We start from the raw sequence: 19,824 nt of genomic DNA, 5'->3' as shown, positions 1-19,824 counted from the left end.
TGGACCGAGGCATCGTGACCTAAGGGAGACGGAAAGCACATGTCAACACCCCTCCATAGATCAGGGTGAATGCATGAGGAGGGGGGAGAAGGTTGTGCCCTACCTTGCGAGGAAGAGCATGGAGGAGCCGAGCGACGTGCTGGAGCAGGGGGTCGACGGACTGGCCGGGGAGAGAAACTCCGAGCGGAACGGGCTGGACGGGCCGGACGGCGAGTCGCAGATCCGCGGCGGGGAGAAACCCCGGCGAGGCGTACGGCGGCGGGCGGCTGCGGGGAGTGGACGCACGACAGGAGCGGCGGCGGCGGTGAACCAAGTGGAGAGGATGGGATTGGTTGACCAAACCCTACGGCGCGGTATATATAGACCCCAGTATAAACGTACGGAAGTCCAGAGCCTACGGACGACCGGAGGCATATATCCGTCCGGATGTCCGGGAACGGACGGACGACCGGAGCCTGGACCATCAGCAAATAGAGGATAACAGAGATGATTCTACGGATGTCCGGCAGCTTCGGACGACCGGGCAGATTGTAACAGAAAGGTTTTTACGGACGTCCGGAGCTTCATCGTCTAAGCCAACTTTAAGGGAACCAGATTGGATTTTACGGACGTCCGGAGAGGCCGGACGACCGGACGAATGTAATCAGAGTAGAATATACGGACGTCCGGATGCTTACGGACGTTCGGCAGTGAAATACCACACGGACGTCCGGAACCTACGGACGTCCGACGCCAGAAGTTTGGACAGGAGGCAAGAATGCAGGTGTTGATCATGATGAGGAGAAATGCATTTTCTCACACTAAAACTTGTTTATGTAGTAACTCAGATCCTACCTTACTCAGTCATAGCCATAGACTACAAGTGGTGGCTAATGCCACAATGTCTGAGTAGACATGACATGACACAGAAAGACTTGATCTTTAAGTGCATAGTCACTACTCCATCATGTTAAAGCACCATAGGTCGAGACCCATGGATACTTTGAGAGTGTTGGTTCTTTTTATGCATTGAGTAGGGCGAGAACATTCATGAATTGAATGTCTCCCCCTAAGTATATGCCTACATCATGACAAGACATTAGATTCATGCATGACTGGGTACTACATTTCACATAATGTTGTCAAGCTCCAAGATACCAAGTTCACGCCTAAGTCGACGGAACCTTGCTTCATCTAGAGGTTTGGTGAAGATATCTGCTAGTTGAAAATCTGTACCAATGTGATCAATGTGAATATCACCCTTTTCAACATGATCTCTCAAAAAATGATACCTAATATCAATGTGTTTGGTGCGGAGATGATCTTTGGGGTTCTCAGCAATATTGATGGCACTTTCATTATCACACAGAAGAGGCACATTTCTATAGGTGATACCGTAATCCTTCAAAGTTTGCCTCATCCATAACAACTGAGTTGCACAACTAGCGGCAGCAATGTATTCAGCTTCTGTGGTAGAGAGAGCAATACAATTTTGTTTCTTCGAGGACCAACTCACCAAGGATCGTCCAAGAAACTGACATGCACCGGATGTGGACTTACGATCCACTTTGTCTCCAGCCCAATCCGCATCCGTGTACCCAATGAGATCAAACTTAGCATCCTTGGGGTACCAGAGGCCCAACTTTGGGGTGTGAACAAGGTATCTAAGAATATGCTTAACCGCCTTATGATGACTTTCCTTAGGGAAAGCTTGAAATCTAGCACACATGCATACACTGAACATGATGTCTGGTCTAGATGCACAAAGATAAAGCAATGAACCAATCATAGAGCGGCAAGTAGATGGTTCGAAAGGAGTACCATTTGTGTCTTCAGTGAGAGTGATTTTGGTTGGCATGGGTGTCTTGCATGGACTAGCGTCAGACATACCAAACTTTTCTAGAATATCCTTGAGGTACTTTGCTTGAGACAAGAAAATTCCTTCTTGAAATTCTTGAATTTGAAATCCGAGAAAGAACTTCAAATCCGTTTTGAGTGACATTTCAAAATTCTTGGTCATGGAATCCGCAAACTTCTTGCACAAATGAATGTTAGGAGAACCAAAAATGATGTCATCTACATAGATTTGGCATAGAATCAAATCACCCTTGTCCCTCTTAGTAAAAAGAGTGGGATCGATCACCCCTCTCACAAAACCATCATCGAGTAAAAACTTCTTCAAATGATCATACCAAGCACGAGGTGCTTGTTTGAGGCCATACAAAGCCTTATGAAGTTTATACACATAGTCTTTGTGAAAGGGGTCAACGAACCCGGGTGGTTGTGACACATATACTTCTTCTTGTAGAGGACCGTTAAGGAAAGCACTCTTCATATCCATTTGATGTAATGTAAAACCATTGAAAGCGGCATAAGCAAGTAAAATGCGAATGGATTCAAGACGGGCAACGGGGGCAAAGGTCTCACCAAAGTCCAAACCTTCAACTTGTGAGTACCCTTGTGCCACTAACCTTGCCTTGTTTCGGATGATGACACCATTTTCATCTTGCTTGTTCTTGAAAATCCATTTTGTTCCGATGACGTTGTGCTCGGTGGACGGCCTCTTGACTAGTGACCACACTTGGTTGCGTTCAAAACTGTTCAACTCTTCTTGCATAGCAACAAGCCAATCGTTGTCCATCAAAGCCTCTTGCACCTTGAGTGGTTCAATACTAGACACAAACGAGAAGTGAGCACAAAAGTTTGTCAAATGTTTACGAGTGACTCTACCTTCCGAGATGCCGGTGAGGATTTTGTCAACATCAACACGACCGGCCACTCGAGGCATGATGGAGGTGAGGGTTTCACGAGGTTCAACTTCATGTCCATCATCCACATCTTCAACATATGGATCATTCACGTGTGGAGGAAGATCTTCTTGTTCATGTTGCAGTTGTTGAGGTTCGTCATCCATGATTGGACTTTATTGTTCTTGCTCTTGATGATGATCTTGTTCTTGATGGTTATCATTAAGTGAGACTTGATCAACCTCATCAACATGGGCTAAGGGTATAGGTTGAACAATAGGAACTTGTGTTGGTATGGATGTTGAGGTAGTTTGATGATGCGTGAGACCTCCATCTTCTTCTTCATCATCATGAGGTTCTTGTTCCATCGGAAGAAGTGCACCAACACCCATGTTCAAAATGTCTTGAGAAGAATCTTCTTCACCTACATCACTTAGATCAACTTGCTCCCCATGGGAGCCATTAAATTCATCAAACACCACGTCACAAGTTTCTACAACACATCTATTGGATTTGTTGTAGACTCTATAGGCGTGAGAGTTTGATCCATAACCAACAAATATACCGTCAATTGTTTTGGATTGAAATTTTCCTAACCGTTCTCTTTTGTTGAGAATGAAACATTTGCACCCAAATACATGAAAGTACTTGACATTTGGCTTGTTTCCAGTTAGAAGCTCATATGGAGTCTTTTCCAATATAGTGCGGAGGAAGAGTCGGTTTGATGCATGGCATGCGGTATTGACAGCTTCAGCCCAAAAACTATGTGGTGACTTGTATTCATCCAACATGGACCTTGCCAATTCTACAAGTGTACGGTTCTTCCGTTCGGCTACACCATTTTGCTGAGGAGTGTATGGAGCTGAATATTGATGCTCAATCCCTTCATCACTAAGAAATTCTTCCAAGGTATAGTTCTTGAACTCAGAGCCATTATCACTCCTTATTGCTCGGATTTCTCTGTCAAACTTGCGTCGGGCTTGCTTGGCAAAATCAATGAAGGTGATCTTCGTTTCGTCCTTGGACTTGAGGAAGAACACCCATGTATATCTTGAGTAATCATCAACAATGACAAGCCCATACTTTTTCCCACCAAGACTATCCCATGAAGGAGGCCCAAAAAGATCCACATGAAGGAGCTCCAGGGGCCTTGAAGTAGATACTATGTTCTTGGGTGGGTGCTTTGATTGATGTTGCTTCCCGGCTATGCATGCACTACACACACGATCTTTCTCAAAAGAGACATTGGTTAGTCCAAGGATGTGATTTCCCTTTAAGAGATCTTGAAGATTTCTCATGCCGACATGGGCTAGCCGGCGATGCCATAGCCACCCCTTGTCAGCCTTGGCCATTAGACAAGTTGCATGGAATGTGCTCTCTTTCGAGAAATCAACCGTGTAAAGGTTGCCATCCAACTCTCCAACAAAGGCCACTTCAAGAGTATCTCTCTTAAAGACTTTCACATCCGTTAGTCCAAAGAGTGTATCATAACCAACAGAAGCCAATTGGCAAACAAAAAGCAAGTGATATTTAAGGGATTGGACAAGCATAACATTTGCAAGAGACATGTCATTGGTGATAGCCGCCTTGCCCAACCCGAGTACCTGTCCTTTTGAACCTCCACCAAACATAATGCTCATGAATGGTTGAATAGCTTCCATGAAATCGTAGAGCAATTTGCTATCTCCGGTCATATGATTTGTACATCCACTATCAATCACCCATTTCACTCCACCGGAGAAGCTTACCTACACACAATTAGGACTTGGTTAGAGGCACCCATTTTGCAATGGGACCTCTCAAGTTAGTTACAAGGGTCTTAGGGACCCAAATAGCATAGAAACGGAATGCATTTCGAGGACCAACAAATTTTGCAAAGACTTCTCCATCCTTAGTCTTCCGAAGTACATAGGAAGGAGGCATGAACTCTTTAGGCTTGTTGAGAGTGGGCATGCCCCTTGTGGTCTTCCCACTCACAACCTTACCTTTCTCCTTGTGCCCTTCTCTTACAAAAGTTTCGTTTAGAGGAGTTGTGCACTTTTGGGAGGACGTCTTCTTCTTACTTGTGCTAGGGTCAAACCCAAGTCCCTCTTTGGCAAACACCTCATTGTGTTGACTCAAAATCTCATCAAGATTCTTTTGCCCTTGAGCACATGTCATGAGACCTTTCTCAATTTGAGCCTTGAGAAAACGATTTTCCTCAAGAATAGATGCTAGATCACTACTAGAGTTAGTAGCACAAGCATCAACATTTATAATAGGGGAAGAGTAAGCCTTGGCTAAAGTTTCAAGATAAGTAAGTTTGAGCGTCTCAAAACTCTTTCTAAGAACGGTAAGCTCTCCTTCCTTAGTCTTGAGGGACACGGATAGAAGCTCACAATCCTTAGATAGAGAAGCATGAGACTTCACAAGCTTGCTTTTATCATTCATTAACTCTTCACAAGAGTCAATAGCCTTTTTCAAGGAGGCAAGATCATTTGTGTGAACATCAATGTTTGCACCAATTTTTAAGCACAGTTCATCATTTCGTGCTTCCTCATATTGGACTTTCCGCTCAAGGATTTCACACTTTTCCTTTTCCTCGGTGACGAGGGTTTCAAGTTCCTTAATGGTGATGGTGTGCTTACTCACCATCTCCATAAGCATACGAAACATAGTGAGTTTCTTTCCTTTGAGGGAGCACATGAACTTATTAAGTTTAGCAATCATAGGATCATCTAGATCATCATCCTCATAGCTATCCTCCGCATCAAGGTACTCATCACTAGGAGTAGAAGGTGTGAAAAGAGGAGGATTTGATCGTGGAGTTACCTTGACCTTGTCAGAAGAGCTTTGGTCCTCTCCTTCTTCAACCATGGCCTTTGCCATTAGGCACTTGTGAGCGTTGCCCTTGTAATCTTTCATGTAGTTGTAGGTGACCACGTCACCACTCTTGTTTACTAACCTCAACGTGTTTTGAGAGTCTTGAGCAACTCCGGCAACACCACTAACATCATCCGGATCAGATTCTTCTTGAGCAACCATTGCCATTCCATCTCTCTTCTTGAGCTTGGAGTTCAAAGGATTCGGCAACTTCTTCTTGGGAAAGGTCTTGGGAAACCTTGGTTTATCTTCTCTCTTCTCATAAGGGCACTCATTGGAGAAGTGACTGGTTTCTTCACAGTTGTAGCATTTTCTCACTTTCTTCTTTTGAAATCTTCCCTTGAATTTTCCGGCGCTAAACTTCTTGACAAAAAGAGCCATGTCTTCATACGAAGGGCCCTCGTCGGAGTCAATCTCATTACCATCTTCATCCTCATCATCTTCTTCTTCTTCTTCACTTTGCTCATCTTCACATACTTGCTTGGCCTTCAATGCAAGATTGATTTTTGATGATGGGGAACCATGCATGGCAAGATGTTTTGTGGCATTGGCCTTTGACTCTTCAAATAGTTGGAAGGTGGATATGATGTCATCTGTAGTCATTTCCTTGAAGGTATGGTGTTGTCTTATGTCCCACACCATTTGATGATGATATGGAGCAAGAGCATGAAGCAACTTATCCACAAGAAACCTCTTAGTCATATTGAATCCATCTTGAGTCCTGTCACACTCACATGACTCAATATCCGCAGTGAGAGTCATGAGACGCTCAAGGAGTTGATTGGGGGTTTCACCTTTTTCCATACAAAAAGTTTGCAATTGCCCCTTGGCAATTTCATATTGAGCACTCCGGAGGGTAGAAGTGCCAGTCCTGGATCGTATAATACTTTCCCATAGTTCCTTGGCACTTTTGATGTGTATGAATGGTCTCCTTTGCTTTTCATCCATACCTCTCCTTATACACATGATTGCCGCGTCATTGAGGTTCTTGTCATATATTTCTCTTGGTGTGGGGTTCTTCGGATCAACCACATGATAGCCATACTCCATAATCTCCAGCATCTCATCGTTTCCATGTCGAAGATGATCCTGCATAGCAACTTTCCGCAATGCAAAATCGGCAGAAGCAGTAAGTAAAGGAGGTTTGCCTTGAGGGTTATATCTTGGTTTCTCAACCTGAGGTCTTGCATATAGCCAAGGAACACTGGTGTGTTCATTGCTAGGAGGTTGTTGACAAAGTGATGAAATAGGCACAGTTGGGCTCGGACTCACACCACTTGAGTGTGGTGCAAGCACCGCGGACAACGTGGCTAATCTCAGTTGGACCAAGGCCTCAAGAGAAGCATCATGCTCCTCTTTTTGCTTAGCAAGGGCCCGTTCTAGATCCTGAGACGTAAAGGACTTGACTTCGGAAGAAGCCTCGCCTTTATCCTTAGGATCTACAACCAGGGGAGTCCCATCTGGGTTCATCTCGCTCTAGGGCGGTTAAGCCACAAGAATAGAGCACGAGGCTCTGATACCAATTGAAAGGATCGAGATGGACCTAGAGGGGGGGTGAATAGGTACAATTACAAATTTTAATTATTACTTGGCAATTTTTAGGCAATAATGCGGAATATGAAGATGAGCCTAACAATTGCACATGAGCACAAAGTACCAAGCAAATAACACAACCACGTAAGTAGGCGAGCACAATATAATGTATGCAAGTGTAAAGAGACAAGTAACCACAAGTAGAGAGTTAAGGTTAGGAATAACCGCAACTTCGGGAGACAAGGATGTAAGCCGATGTTCACTCCCTTGGAGGGGAGCTAGTCACCGTTAGAGGGATGGATGTTACCACGAAGGCACACCAACGCCACGAAGGCTCACCCTATTCTCCCTTTGAGACAACACCACGGAGGCGTTTCTCAACCACTAGTGGTATACCTTGGGGTGGTCTCCAAACCCTCACAAACATTTCCGAGGGTAATCACAAAGTTCGATTCCTCTCCGGATGACTCCTACCGCCTAGGAGTCTCCAACCTCCAAGAGTAACAAGAACGATGGGGAAATGCTCAAAACTTGCTCAAGTCACGAATTCCTTTGGTGCAAAGAAGGGGAAGAAGTGGATCTATCACTTGATTGGAGAACTTCTCTCAAAATGCTCCTAGAACACTTGGAATCTAGGATTTAGTATGGATGAATGAGAGACAGAGTGAGGAGTGTTCTTGTGAGGCTCAACGTGAATGGTCAACCCTATCCCATGGAAGGGAAGGGGGTATATATAGGTGGTGGGAAAAAGTGGCCGTTTGGGGTACAGGATGGTCGGACGTCCGGAGAACGTCGGACGTCCGGAGACCCAAATGGGTCCGGACGTCCGACAGTCATCGGACGACCGGCCGCTGTGAAAAGTGTGCCCCACAATCTAGTGTACAGGATATGGACGTCCGAGCGGGGCCGGACATCCGTAAGAATGCTTCTGATGTGAAAGTGTCGGACGTCCGGAGGGTTCCGGACATCCGTAAAAATGTTTCTGTTGTGGGAGTGTCGGACGTCCAGAAGTGTCCGGACGTCCGGGCAATCAGGAAGGACCGGACGTCCGTAGAACACCGGACGTCCGAAGGCAAGGTATATAGATAGCAACTTTTGAGCAAGTTTTTCACAGATCCATCGATCCCCTCTTAATAGTGCGGGATCCCTATACTCAAGAATAAACCATAAATGAAGTCAACATCTTGTATCTCCATTCTTGATTTATATGCTTTTGTCCCTAGTCATGATCCATGCACACGGTCTTTGGAACATAATCCTGAGATATACTTGATAAACATGATTAGTCCCGAGCATATGTGTTGTCATCAACATCAAAATATGATTAAGGGCATGATTGCACTTTCACCAGTCTAGCCCTCTGTTAATCCACGATGCGAGCTATGACGGAGGGCCAGATCGAAACTCAGGTGTGGCTGCCCACTTTTTACCGTGAGTTTCAGTGATATAAAACCACTCCCGTTTCCATAGGTCGGAGAACTCTGCGAAGGAACCCTTTGGCCAAGGATAATTTATAAGCTTGTTTATTAAAGCACCTCCGCACTCCGCTTGTTTCTAGTCTAGTACCCTAGGTTTCATGTTGAAGGTTTTAAGCCATAAGCCGAAGTGCGGGTTAATGCGGAGGAAGGCCTCACACGTGATGATAAACACCGAGATGTGAAGGAAAGAGTCTGGAGATAGATCATGGAAATCTAGTCCGTAATAAAAATGATCCCTCGATCGAAGGGATGAAGAGAAAAACCTAGCCCTCAAAGGAAGTGAGAGATGAACACAACCCTCTCATTGGATCTGGGTGTAGGAATAACCTGCCCTTGAGCAGGAAGCCTGTGGAGGATTTCTGCAGTCAAGTATCTTGCCTCCCTGAGCTTCATGATGTCCTCCTCTGTGGCAGAAGAGGCCGTCCACTGGCCATGAAGGCTGGATCCGGACATGGCTGGAGGACTTGGAGCGACTGAAGTAAACCTTGGGTGTTGGAACTTGAGGTAGAAGGAGGAGAAGATTAGTGTGAGGGGGAAATAGCAGGTCATGGCTTCTTTATAAAGACGACGAATATCAAATGTCCCCTACGTGGCCTTAAAACATGCCTATTCCCAAGGAATTATACCAACGGAACGGTTGGGTTACCACGCCCGTGTTGATGAGAATCCCGTAATAAGGGGACATGATCTCTGCTTCGACAAGACGTGTCAATAGAACCGCCTTGCGAAACATGGAGAAGCAGGTTGGAAAAACGATTCAAAATAATGGCCGGACAATGACGTAATGTCGCTTTGCAAAAAATTGTCAGCGGACTGGACTCGTGAAAATATTATATTCTCTACGGTTGTGTGTGGAATTTGTTTTGCAGAGCCGGACACGATTCTTGTGTTCAAGATCTACTTTGAAGTATTCGGGGAAGGAACCCGCCTTGCAATGTCGAAGACAATCTGCACGCCGAACTCATCATCATTGAAGCCTGGTTCAGGGGCTACTTAGGGAGTCCTAGATTAAGGGGTCCTCGGACAGCCGGACTATTGGGCTATGAAGTGTCACATCCCTAGCTTTACCCTGGCCTTGGACTAGCTTGGTTGCTGCATCATGTTTAAATTCAAATGAAATTTGAATTGAGGAATTTTCAAAGCCTCAGAATCCTTTAAAAAAATGATCAAGATAAAAATTGCTTCAAATAAGTCCAAGAAAACGTTCTTGTTATCCTCTGGAAATATTGGCAAGAGGTAAAATCCAAACCAATATTTTCGGTATCTCAGAAACATTTATTTTGGGTATTTGAATTAAATCAATAGCTATTTGAATTGGACTTATATCTACTGTTAAATAAATATAGGTCCAATAATTCTGAAATATTTTTGTGGAGCATTGTTTTAATTCTTTTAGCTCCTAAAAATATTGTCAGAAGCAAAATAAATTGAATTGGTTTCAAAACCAAATTCAAAACAAACCTGCAAAATAGAAAACAGAATTAAAACAGAAAGAGAGAGAGAGAGAAGGACTTACCTGGCCTCACCCGTGCAGCCCACCAGAACCGGCCCAGCCGGCCCAGCCCGCCACCGCTACTCCCCCCCCCTGTCGTCTTCCTCTTGCCAGTGGGAGCAGCTGCGTGCTCGCACGCGCGCGGCCGAGGAGGCCACCTCCTCCCTGCCTGGCTGCCTCCTCCTTCCCTGGTCCCTCCCGTGATGCCACGCAGCCCCGACCCCCTCTCACTTCTCCCTCGCTCTCTGGACCTCCCTCCCCCTTGCTCCTCTGTTTCCCCTCCCGCGACCGAACGGAGCCGCCGCCACCGACGAGAGCCACCGTGGCTACCGGCCACCCCACGGCTCACCGACGCCCCAGGAAGCTCCGCCAGTCCTCCCTCTACCTCCTCAACGAGCCACGAGGCCCCGGACGTGCCACAACACCGCCCTCGATGCCTTCTTCAACCTCGGGACCGCCGGCCATCTTCGTCAAATTCGCCGGCTCCGGACCGTCCCCGACCTCGCTGAGCGTCCCCTCGTCATTGCCGTGAGTCACTGACCCTCTCCCCTAACTCAGCATGCTCCCCTCCGTGTCGTAGCGCCGTTCCCCACGAGCACCAAAGCCACCGTTCGCCATTGCTGCTGCACGCATAGCCTCCGTGCTCCCCTGGCCTCACTGAGCTGCTCTTAGTGCTCCCCATGTCTAGCAGGTGCTGCCCAGCCTCTCCATTCGCGCACTGATGCACCGTAGCGACGCGCCCGAGCACCACCGAACACCATCGCCTCCAAAGCTCGTCGCCGGCATGAGTTCCGGCGACCCCACGACCTCCCACTCGGTCCTCTGGATGCGCGGGAGCAAGGGCCATCCCCTGGTGCCCTCAGCGCGCCAAACTGACGCCTCTAGCGCAAGTCCGGCGTGCCCCGCCGTGTTCTGTGGTCGCCATCGGCTGGTCTCCGGCGTGCTGATGTGGCGTCGTCGTTAGGGGCTAATGACCCTGCTAATTAACCCCTGTGACACTGACAGCTGGGCCCCGCCATCTAATTAATCGTAGATTAGTTTCTGTTTAGTTTTAACTAATGTCAGTGGGCCCACGCGTCAGCTTTGACTAAGCTGACGTGGCTGTTGACTGGGCCCACATGTCAGCGACACTAATCAGCCCCAGTCACTGACCAGTGGACCCCACTGGTCAGGTTTGACCTGAATCTGCCCCGTTGACCTGATGACGTCAAGGTGATGTCATGCTGACGCATTAAATGATTTTCTGGATTTAAAATAAATCAGAAAATTCCAGAAAATTGTATAAACTTCTAAAATTCATAGAAAATTAACCGTAACTCCAAATTAAATAATTTATATATGAAAAATTATCAGAAAAATTCAAGGAATCCATCTGTACCATTTTCATGCATGTTAGAACAACTTATAGCTGCTGTTTAGCACAAATCATATAAATGGCATTTAAATAACCATATATGGAGTTTGAATTTGAATCTTGTATTCAAACCAACTTCATTTAATCTGTTGCTAGTTGCATTAGCCCGAAACACATTCATATTGCCATGTCATAGCATGCATCATATTGTGAATTGCATTGATTGTGTTCCCTTCTGTGTTGCCGGTATTTGTCCCCTCTCGATAGACATGATACCGATGATGTGATCGTTGACACTGATGAAGACTCAATGTTATCTTCAGAAGTGCCAGGCAAGCAAAACCCCCTTGTTCATTCCGATAAAATCCCACTCTCTCGCTCCTGCTCTCTTTTACTGCATTAGGACAACAACGACATATTTGTTACTTGCTGCGGTAGCTGACCCCTTTATCCTTTGCATGACCTGTCATTGCCACAGTAAATAGATGAAACCCACTAGCATGAGTAGGAGTTGTTTGAGCCCTGATGTGCCTACTCATTCATGCTTGTTGTCATGCCTGCTACTGCTTAGAGTTGAGTCAGGTCTGATTCATCGGGGATGAATCAGAGGCGTGTGAACATGTCCTACTATGTGTGAGCTAAGTGTGTGAACACGATTTGGTAAAGGTAGCGGTGAGAGGCCATGTAGGAGTACATGGTGGGTTGTCTCATTGCAGCCGTCTTCAGGAACTGAGTTCTGTGTTTGTGATCCATGACCAGTTACTACCACACATTGGGTTCTGGTAACTCGACCCCTCTCGACTTATTAATCAACATGATCTCTGTCCAGGAGTTGCAACTAGTTTCTGGTGTTTGTAGGTAGTGTTAGTAGTCTACCAAGTGGCACCCGGTACAGGTGGGCTTGGGACAGACTAGGCACAGTGGCACGGTGTACCAAGTGGCACCCGGATGGTGGGCTTGGGAACCCTGCTCACATCGTTTGGGGCCGTGAGCGACACCCCGGCCGAATCTCCTTGCGGATGGAACCCGAATAGGCGATAAACCTGGACTAGAGACTTGTTTGGTTAGTCAGGTCGTGGCCGACTCCCTCGCCCGGCTTCCGCTTGAAGGTTGCCGAGGTACATGACGTGTACAGGGCGGTAAGTGGTGAGAGCGTGTGTGAAGAAGTACACCCCTGCAGGGTTAACATCATCTATTCGAATAGCCGGATTCCTCGGATATGGAAACTTGGACCCCTTGTACAGTTCATAGACAAGTGAAAGTGGATACTCTAAAATACGCAAGATAAGCGTGAGTGCTATGGATGGCGTTCTCGTAGGGAGACGGGAGCGGATCCATAGTGGTGTATTGATATGGTGAATATGTGGACTCGTGTGCGCCACCTCAAAAGAGTTACTTGCAGTCGTAGTTCAGGATAGCCACCGAGTCAAAGCTGGCTTGCTGCAGTTAAACTCCACCACCCCCTTGTTGATAATGATGCATATGTAGTTAGTTCTGATGTAAGTCTTGCTGGGTACATTTGTACTCACGTTTGCCTATTTTATGTTTTTGCAGAGAGACTTCAGTCTCACTAGTAGTTCCGCGTGGACTTCGACGTTTAGCTTGTTACCTCAGCTACGATCTTGTGCCCTCGGCAGGATCTGGTAGATAGTCAGGCTCCTCAGCCTTTTTCATTTATAGATGTCTGTACTCAGACATGATAGCTTCCGCTTGTGCTTTGATTTGTATGCTCTGAGTGTTGGGTCATGAGACCCATGTTTGTAATATCTCGCTCCTCGGAGCCTATTGAATAATTACTTGAGTTGTAGAGTCATGTTGTGATGCCATGTTGTATCTGCACATATCGAGCATATTGTGTGTATGTTGTTGAAATGCTTGGTATGTGTGGGATCTGACTATCTAGTTGTTTATCCTTAGTAGCCTCTCTTACCGGGAAATGTCTCCTAGTGTTTCCACTGAGCCATGGTAGCTTGCTACTGCTCCGGAACACTTAGGCTGGCCGGCATGTGTCCTTCTTCGTTCCTGTGTCTGTCCCTTTGGGGAAATGTCACGCGATGATTACCGGAGTCCTGTTAGCCCGCTACAGCCCGGTTCACCGGAGTCCTGCTAGCCCAGTGCTACAGCCTGGATTCACTCGCTGATGACCGACACGTTCGATGTTGGGTCATGGATGCCTGTCCCTGTAAGTTTGTGCCACTTTGGGTTTACGACTAGCCATGTCAGCCCGGGCTCCTTACCATATGGATGCTAGCGACACTATCATATACGTGTGCCAAAAGACGCAAACGGTCCCGGGCAAAGGTAAGGCGACACCCGTGGGAATACCGTGCGTGAGGCCGCAAAGTGATATGGGGTGTTACATGCTAGATCGATGTGGCATTGAGTCGGGGTCCTGACAGCGTTGGTATCAGAGCTTGACTGCCTGTAGGATTACCAAGCCAAACTGGTCGAAGTTGAGTCTAGAAATTCTTTAGTTATATAAGGGAATTGATTGTGGGATGGAACGTAAGGCTCTTTTACTCCTTATACCTTATGCCCTTCTGATCTGAGTCATCTTATTTTCCTACGGGGATTAAGAACTAGGCTATCTCTTCTTTCTATCAGGATCATGTGTTACTAATCCGTAGACTTATAGATTGTTGGATTTAAGCTTGAGTTCAGTTTCTTCTACTTCCATACGTTAACTGTTGATCTCGAAACCTTGATATTGTGCTCCTGAGTGGTTATGCCACCATTTTTGTGAATGTCTCAAATCTTTCTGAGCATTTACAGCCGTTATGCTGTCCGAGTCATTCCAGGTTTCTAAATAGTCGGATGCATTTGCAAATCCCTTCCTCCTGTTTCCGATGTGCCTTTGGTCAGATTAATCACACAAATCAGTGAGTTGAGGTACTTTATTGCCTTGACATATATGTTGGAGCTAGTATTATGACCCTAGGTGTCTTAGGGGATCATCTAGTAATTTAGCCATGATTTGTGTTCCCAGTGTGATGATTCTGGCCATCATTCTCGAAAGCATCCCGTGATGCTACTTAGTAGTAGGTATTCTATTCCTGGGTTCTTGAACCTGAGATTCACTCTACTTACTTCATGTTGATAGTAATTGCTAGCGCCTTTAGGATATTAGTAACCTTTGCGATAGTCCTCAAGGTCCGTGGTATATCCTTCTTCCAAATACCATGAACCACTTACGGCAAAAGTTTGTTGGATCAAAAGATCACAACAGGAGTGCTCTCTATGGGTTCTCCATTCATAATTGTGACTCTGCCAGTTCTACCTTTCTGCATGGATTGTCCGGAAGAAATATGTTGAACTCGTTCGACATGCTAATCTATGCATTCACAACTCAGAAAATCATATGTTCCTTTGAGTTGTCCCTCTTTAGTTGTTTTCTGGCCCTCGTCTATCAATTGATAGTCAGGAGTAATTGTGCATTCGTGTTATCAATGCTTATTACTCTTGTGGTCCGTCAAGCCATTCTGTCCTGAATGACTTGGAGAAACAAACTCCAGTACCTCATCCATATTTAGGATTGGGTCAAAGTAGTTGTGTTCCGCAGATCAAGTTACAATCCAGCTTCTGGTCTGCTCTACCCTGAAGTATTACCATCTTTATATCAAGAATTTCATGAGAATTGCACCACCTTTTGTGAATTCTTGACATAGTGATACTTCTCGCCATCCTTTTCCATTCCTCGGTCCCGTGTTGTTGCAGCCGGAGTGCCGACAAGTGAATCATGATGTGTGAACTCAATACTCCTAGCAACCCCATTGCTTGGTAGTTAAAGGACAATAATTTCATTCTTAGTGTGTTGGTTATTGAATCATCATTCTAAGATTGATCGTGCTACCTAGTCCTTATTTTGGTGCACCCTTCGATTGATGAGTTAGGATCTTGTCAAGTTCTCACCCATTTGATCATATCGTCTTGCCCTCAAAAGCGAGATTGTTCCCGAGCTTAGTAACATATCGGTGGTTCGTGATTTCCGAAGATCTTCTCGGAAGTATTACCAGGTTGTCACCTGACCGCTATGTTGAGCTCGTGATCAAGTTGGTTTCTTGTGAACCACCTTCTCTCCAAGAATCGGTGTCAGATATCCCTGAGCTAGTTGGTTAAGCTAAACGACAACTTGGAGGGTTGGAAGATAAAAGCTTGCCTGACTTAGTTCGTTCCAAAGGGATATTCTTGTGTAGTGTGTGTTGAAGAAAGATGATATCTTCATCGATTGGTCCCTGTGATCAGTTGCTGGACCTATTGCCTTATCAATCCTTTGATTTGAGTGTGGGCTATCGTCAAATCAAGTCAGAACCAACGATGTTCGTAATGTTGTCTTACTCGTGGTTGATCCCTCGAGCATACACCCTTATATCTTTTGGGTCTGACCAATGCTATCACCGTGTTCACACGATGGTGGAAGTCCAGTGATATGGAAATTCCGATGAGTTGTTGTTGAGTCCATTGACAACATCCTTATCTCCTCCATGATGTTGTTGAACATTAAGTTAGTGTTGGAAACTTTTGAAAACATTTTCTTCATGCTAGCTCATGAAGTACTTGTTTGATGAAAGGAGTGACTTCCTTTGATTCACGTGCATTTTGATGTAAGTTGCCATCGTGAATTCGAGAAAGTTTGTTTTGCTCCTTTGGAATCATCCCAAGTCGGTCATGCACGTGCGAAGAATTCTGTGGTCTGTTAGACTGATCATCTTCATTCCATATGTGTTCCGAGCACACCAAGCCACTGATTGAGTTGTTCAAAGATAAAGGAGTCTGTCCAAGGTGAACTCTTTGGACTTCCACGCGTGGAGACTTCGATGTCATTAATGATGGTTCCCCACCTGAACTCGGTAGTGTTTTATTGTAAGACTACCACGTGATAATGTTTGTCTAGGACAACGTGTTCACATGTGTGTAGCAGAACCAGCTCGTGTTTTGGAGCTTGCTATCATAGTTCATTTCCCGAGAATCTCGCAACGTCATCTCGTTGATTTGTGTTGCAAACTTTCATTTTTCTTCCTAGACTCGATGAGTCTGGAATATCCTAACCCCAACTAGATCTGAATCTCAGGCAGATATAATTGTTGGAACATTTCCCAAGAACTATAATAATGGTCTCTCTGAAACCGGTTAAGTGGATGTCATGGCCAACACACCCAGCCGGAAGACCTATTATTGTAGTATCTTGTTTGAGGAAGTTGGCCACCTCCCCACAAGGATTTCGTAGGATTTACCTCCGTAACTGTTCCTTATGGATTCTATTGCTCCCGAAGTTCGACCTTTACTTGATGTTCTAGTTATCAAACCATATCTATGAATGGGTTACACTAGCACGTCAAGGAGAACATTAGAAGCGGAGTGCTAAATGTCTCTCGGTCGATCATCCAGATTTTGTTTCCTTGGCCTCGCTAGGGTGAAATCTGAGTTGATGTTATCTTCCTATGCATCTACATCGTCCATCGTTGTTCATCATGGTGGTATGTTGTGTTGCCAGGATCCTTGACACGGATGTTGGTAAAACCTTGATGAATATGGAAATGCTCAAGTTCTTGAGAGCACGCACAAGCGCTACGTGTTATCATTGGCACTAACTGGGGATCCTCTCCGTTTCCTCGGCAATGCTATGACCTACTCAAACAGTGAATTCACTCTCTATTGTTGGGTTCTTCCCCAGTTACCAGAATCATTCCCAGCATTTGCATTTTGTTCCCAGCTTGCACCGCCAATGTGCCATTCTACCACGGGTCTCTTCCATTTCCGGTGGTAAGCAAGTTCATCCATTACGTTGTCTTCAACAAGGTAATCCACATCATCCAAGTCCAAGTATGCCATTCTACCGACCCCGCCAGTCGATTGCTGTGATTTGCCTTAGGCTGATATAGAGAGTCTCAATGATCTCTATATCAAAGGTAATTCTTTTTGCCACTTAAGGTAATACTCTACGAATCACCCTCCTCCAGGATGTTTCGTCGGGGTATCATGGCAACTCAACTCCTCGCTACGTTGACAATCGTTTACCACCTTAGGTGTGGAATTGTTGTCTACCTAGTGAACCTCGTCATCTGTTCCACTCCATTCCTCTAGAGGTGTGCTTCGTCTCTCAGCTTGAGAGATGTCGCTATGTCACCTTCCGGGAGTTAATCCTGAGTTGTTCGACCTTCGAGAAGACCGATCCTTCTAGAGTTTTCCTTTCCTCTTTTTGTCATGATTAGCTGGAGTTCTCAGAGCAAGACGACAAGACAAAGATGGTGTTCAACTCAACGTTCATTTGAAGTGCAACCTGGATCGTGAAGATTGTACTAGTTTGCGTTTCCCCTTCATCCTACCCTACGCTTGAATCTCGGGACGAGATTCTTATTTAGTAGGGGTGAGTTGTCACATCCCTAGCTTTACCCTGGCCTTGGACTAGCTTGGTTGCTGCATCATGTTTAAATTCAAATGAAATTTGAATTGAGGAATTTTCAAAGCCTCAGAATCCTTTAAAAAAATGATCAAGATAAAAATTGCTTCAAATAAGTCCAAGAAAACGTTCTTGTTATCCTCTGGAAATATTGGCAAGAGGTAAAATCCAAACCAATATTTTCGGTATCTCAGAAACATTTATTTTGGGTATTTGAATTAAATCAATAGCTATTTGAATTGGACTTATATCTACTGTTAAATAAATATAGGTCCAATAATTCTGAAATATTTTTGTGGAGCATTGTTTTAATTCTTTTAGCTCCTAAAAATATTGTCAGAAGCAAAATAAATTGAATTGGTTTCAAAACCAAATTCAAAACAAACCTGCAAAATAGAAAACAGAATTAAAACAGAAAGAGAGAGAGAGAGAAGGACTTACCTGGCCTCACCCGTGCAGCCCACCAGAACCGGCCCAGCCGGCCCAGCCCGCCACCGCTACTCCCCCCCCTGTCGTCTTCCTCTTGCCAGTGGGAGCAGCTGCGTGCTCGCACGCGCGCGGCCGAGGAGGCCACCTCCTCCCTGCCTGGCTGCCTCCTCCTTCCCTGGTCCCTCCCGTGACGCCACGCAGCCCCGACCCCCTCTCACTTCTCCCTCGCTCTCTGGACCTCCCTCCCCCTCGCTCCTCTGTTTCCCCTCCCGCGACCGAACGGAGCCGCCGCCACCGACGAGAGCCACCGTGGCTACCGGCCACCCCACGGCTCACCGACGCCCCAGGAAGCTCCGCCAGTCCTCCCTCTACCTCCTCAATGAGCCACGAGGCCCCGGACGTGCCACAACACCGCCCTCGATGCCTTCTTCAACCTCGGGACCGCCGGCCATCTTCGTCAAATTCGCCGGCTCTGGACCGTCCCCGACCTCGCCGAGCGTCCCCTCGTCATCGCCGTGAGTCACTGACCCTCTCCCCTAACTCAGCATGCTCCCCTCCGTGCCGTAGCGCCGTTCCCCACGAGCACCGAAGCCACCGTCCGCCATTGCTGCTGCATGCATAGCCTCCGTGCTCCCCTGGCCTCACTGAGCTGCTCTTAGTGCTCCCCATGTCTAGCAGGTGCTGCCCAGCCTCTCCATTCGCGCACTGATGCACCGTAGCGACGCGCCCGAGCACCACCGAACACCATCGCCGCCAAAGCTCGTCCCCGGCATGAGTTCCGGCGACCCCACGACCTCCCACTCGGTCCTCTGGATGCGCGGGAGCAAGGGCCATCCCCTGGTGCCCTCAGTGCGCCAAACTGACGCCTCTAGCGCAAGTCCGGCGTGCCCCGCCGTGTTCTGTGGTCGCCGTCGGCTGGTCTCCGGCGTGCTGACGTGGCGTCGTCGTTAGGGGCTAATGACCCTGCTAATTAACCCTTGTGACACTGACAGCTGGGCCCCGCCATCTAATTAATCGTAGATTAGTTTCTGTTTAGTTTTAACTAATGTCAGTGGGCCCACGCGTCAGCTTTGACTAAGCTGACGTGGTTGTTGACTGGGCCCACATGTCAGCGACACTAATCAGCCCCAGTCACTGACCAGTGGACCCCACTGGTCAGGTTTGACCTGAATCTGCCCCGTTGACCTGATGACGTCAAGGTGATGTCATGCTGACGCATTAAATGATTTTCTGGATTTAAAATAAATCAGAAAATTCCAGAAAATTGTATAAACTTCTAAAATTCATAGAAAATTAACCGTAACTCCAAATTAAATAATTTATATATGAAAAATTATCAGAAAAATTCAAGGAATCCATCTGTACCATTTTCATGCATGTTAGAACAACTTATAGCTGCTGTTTAGCACAAATCATATAAATGGCATTTAAATAACCATATATGGAGTTTGAATTTGAATCTTGTATTCAAACCAACTTCATTTAATCTGTTGCTAGTTGCATTAGCCCGAAACACATTCATATTGCCATGTCATAGCATGCATCATATTGTG

The sequence above is a fragment of the Triticum dicoccoides genome, chromosome 5B (genome assembly GCF_002162155.2).
Source record: "Triticum dicoccoides isolate Atlit2015 ecotype Zavitan chromosome 5B, WEW_v2.0, whole genome shotgun sequence".
Classification (NCBI taxonomy): Eukaryota; Viridiplantae; Streptophyta; class Magnoliopsida; order Poales; family Poaceae; genus Triticum; species Triticum dicoccoides.
Note: the sequence above shows the minus strand (reverse complement) of the source record.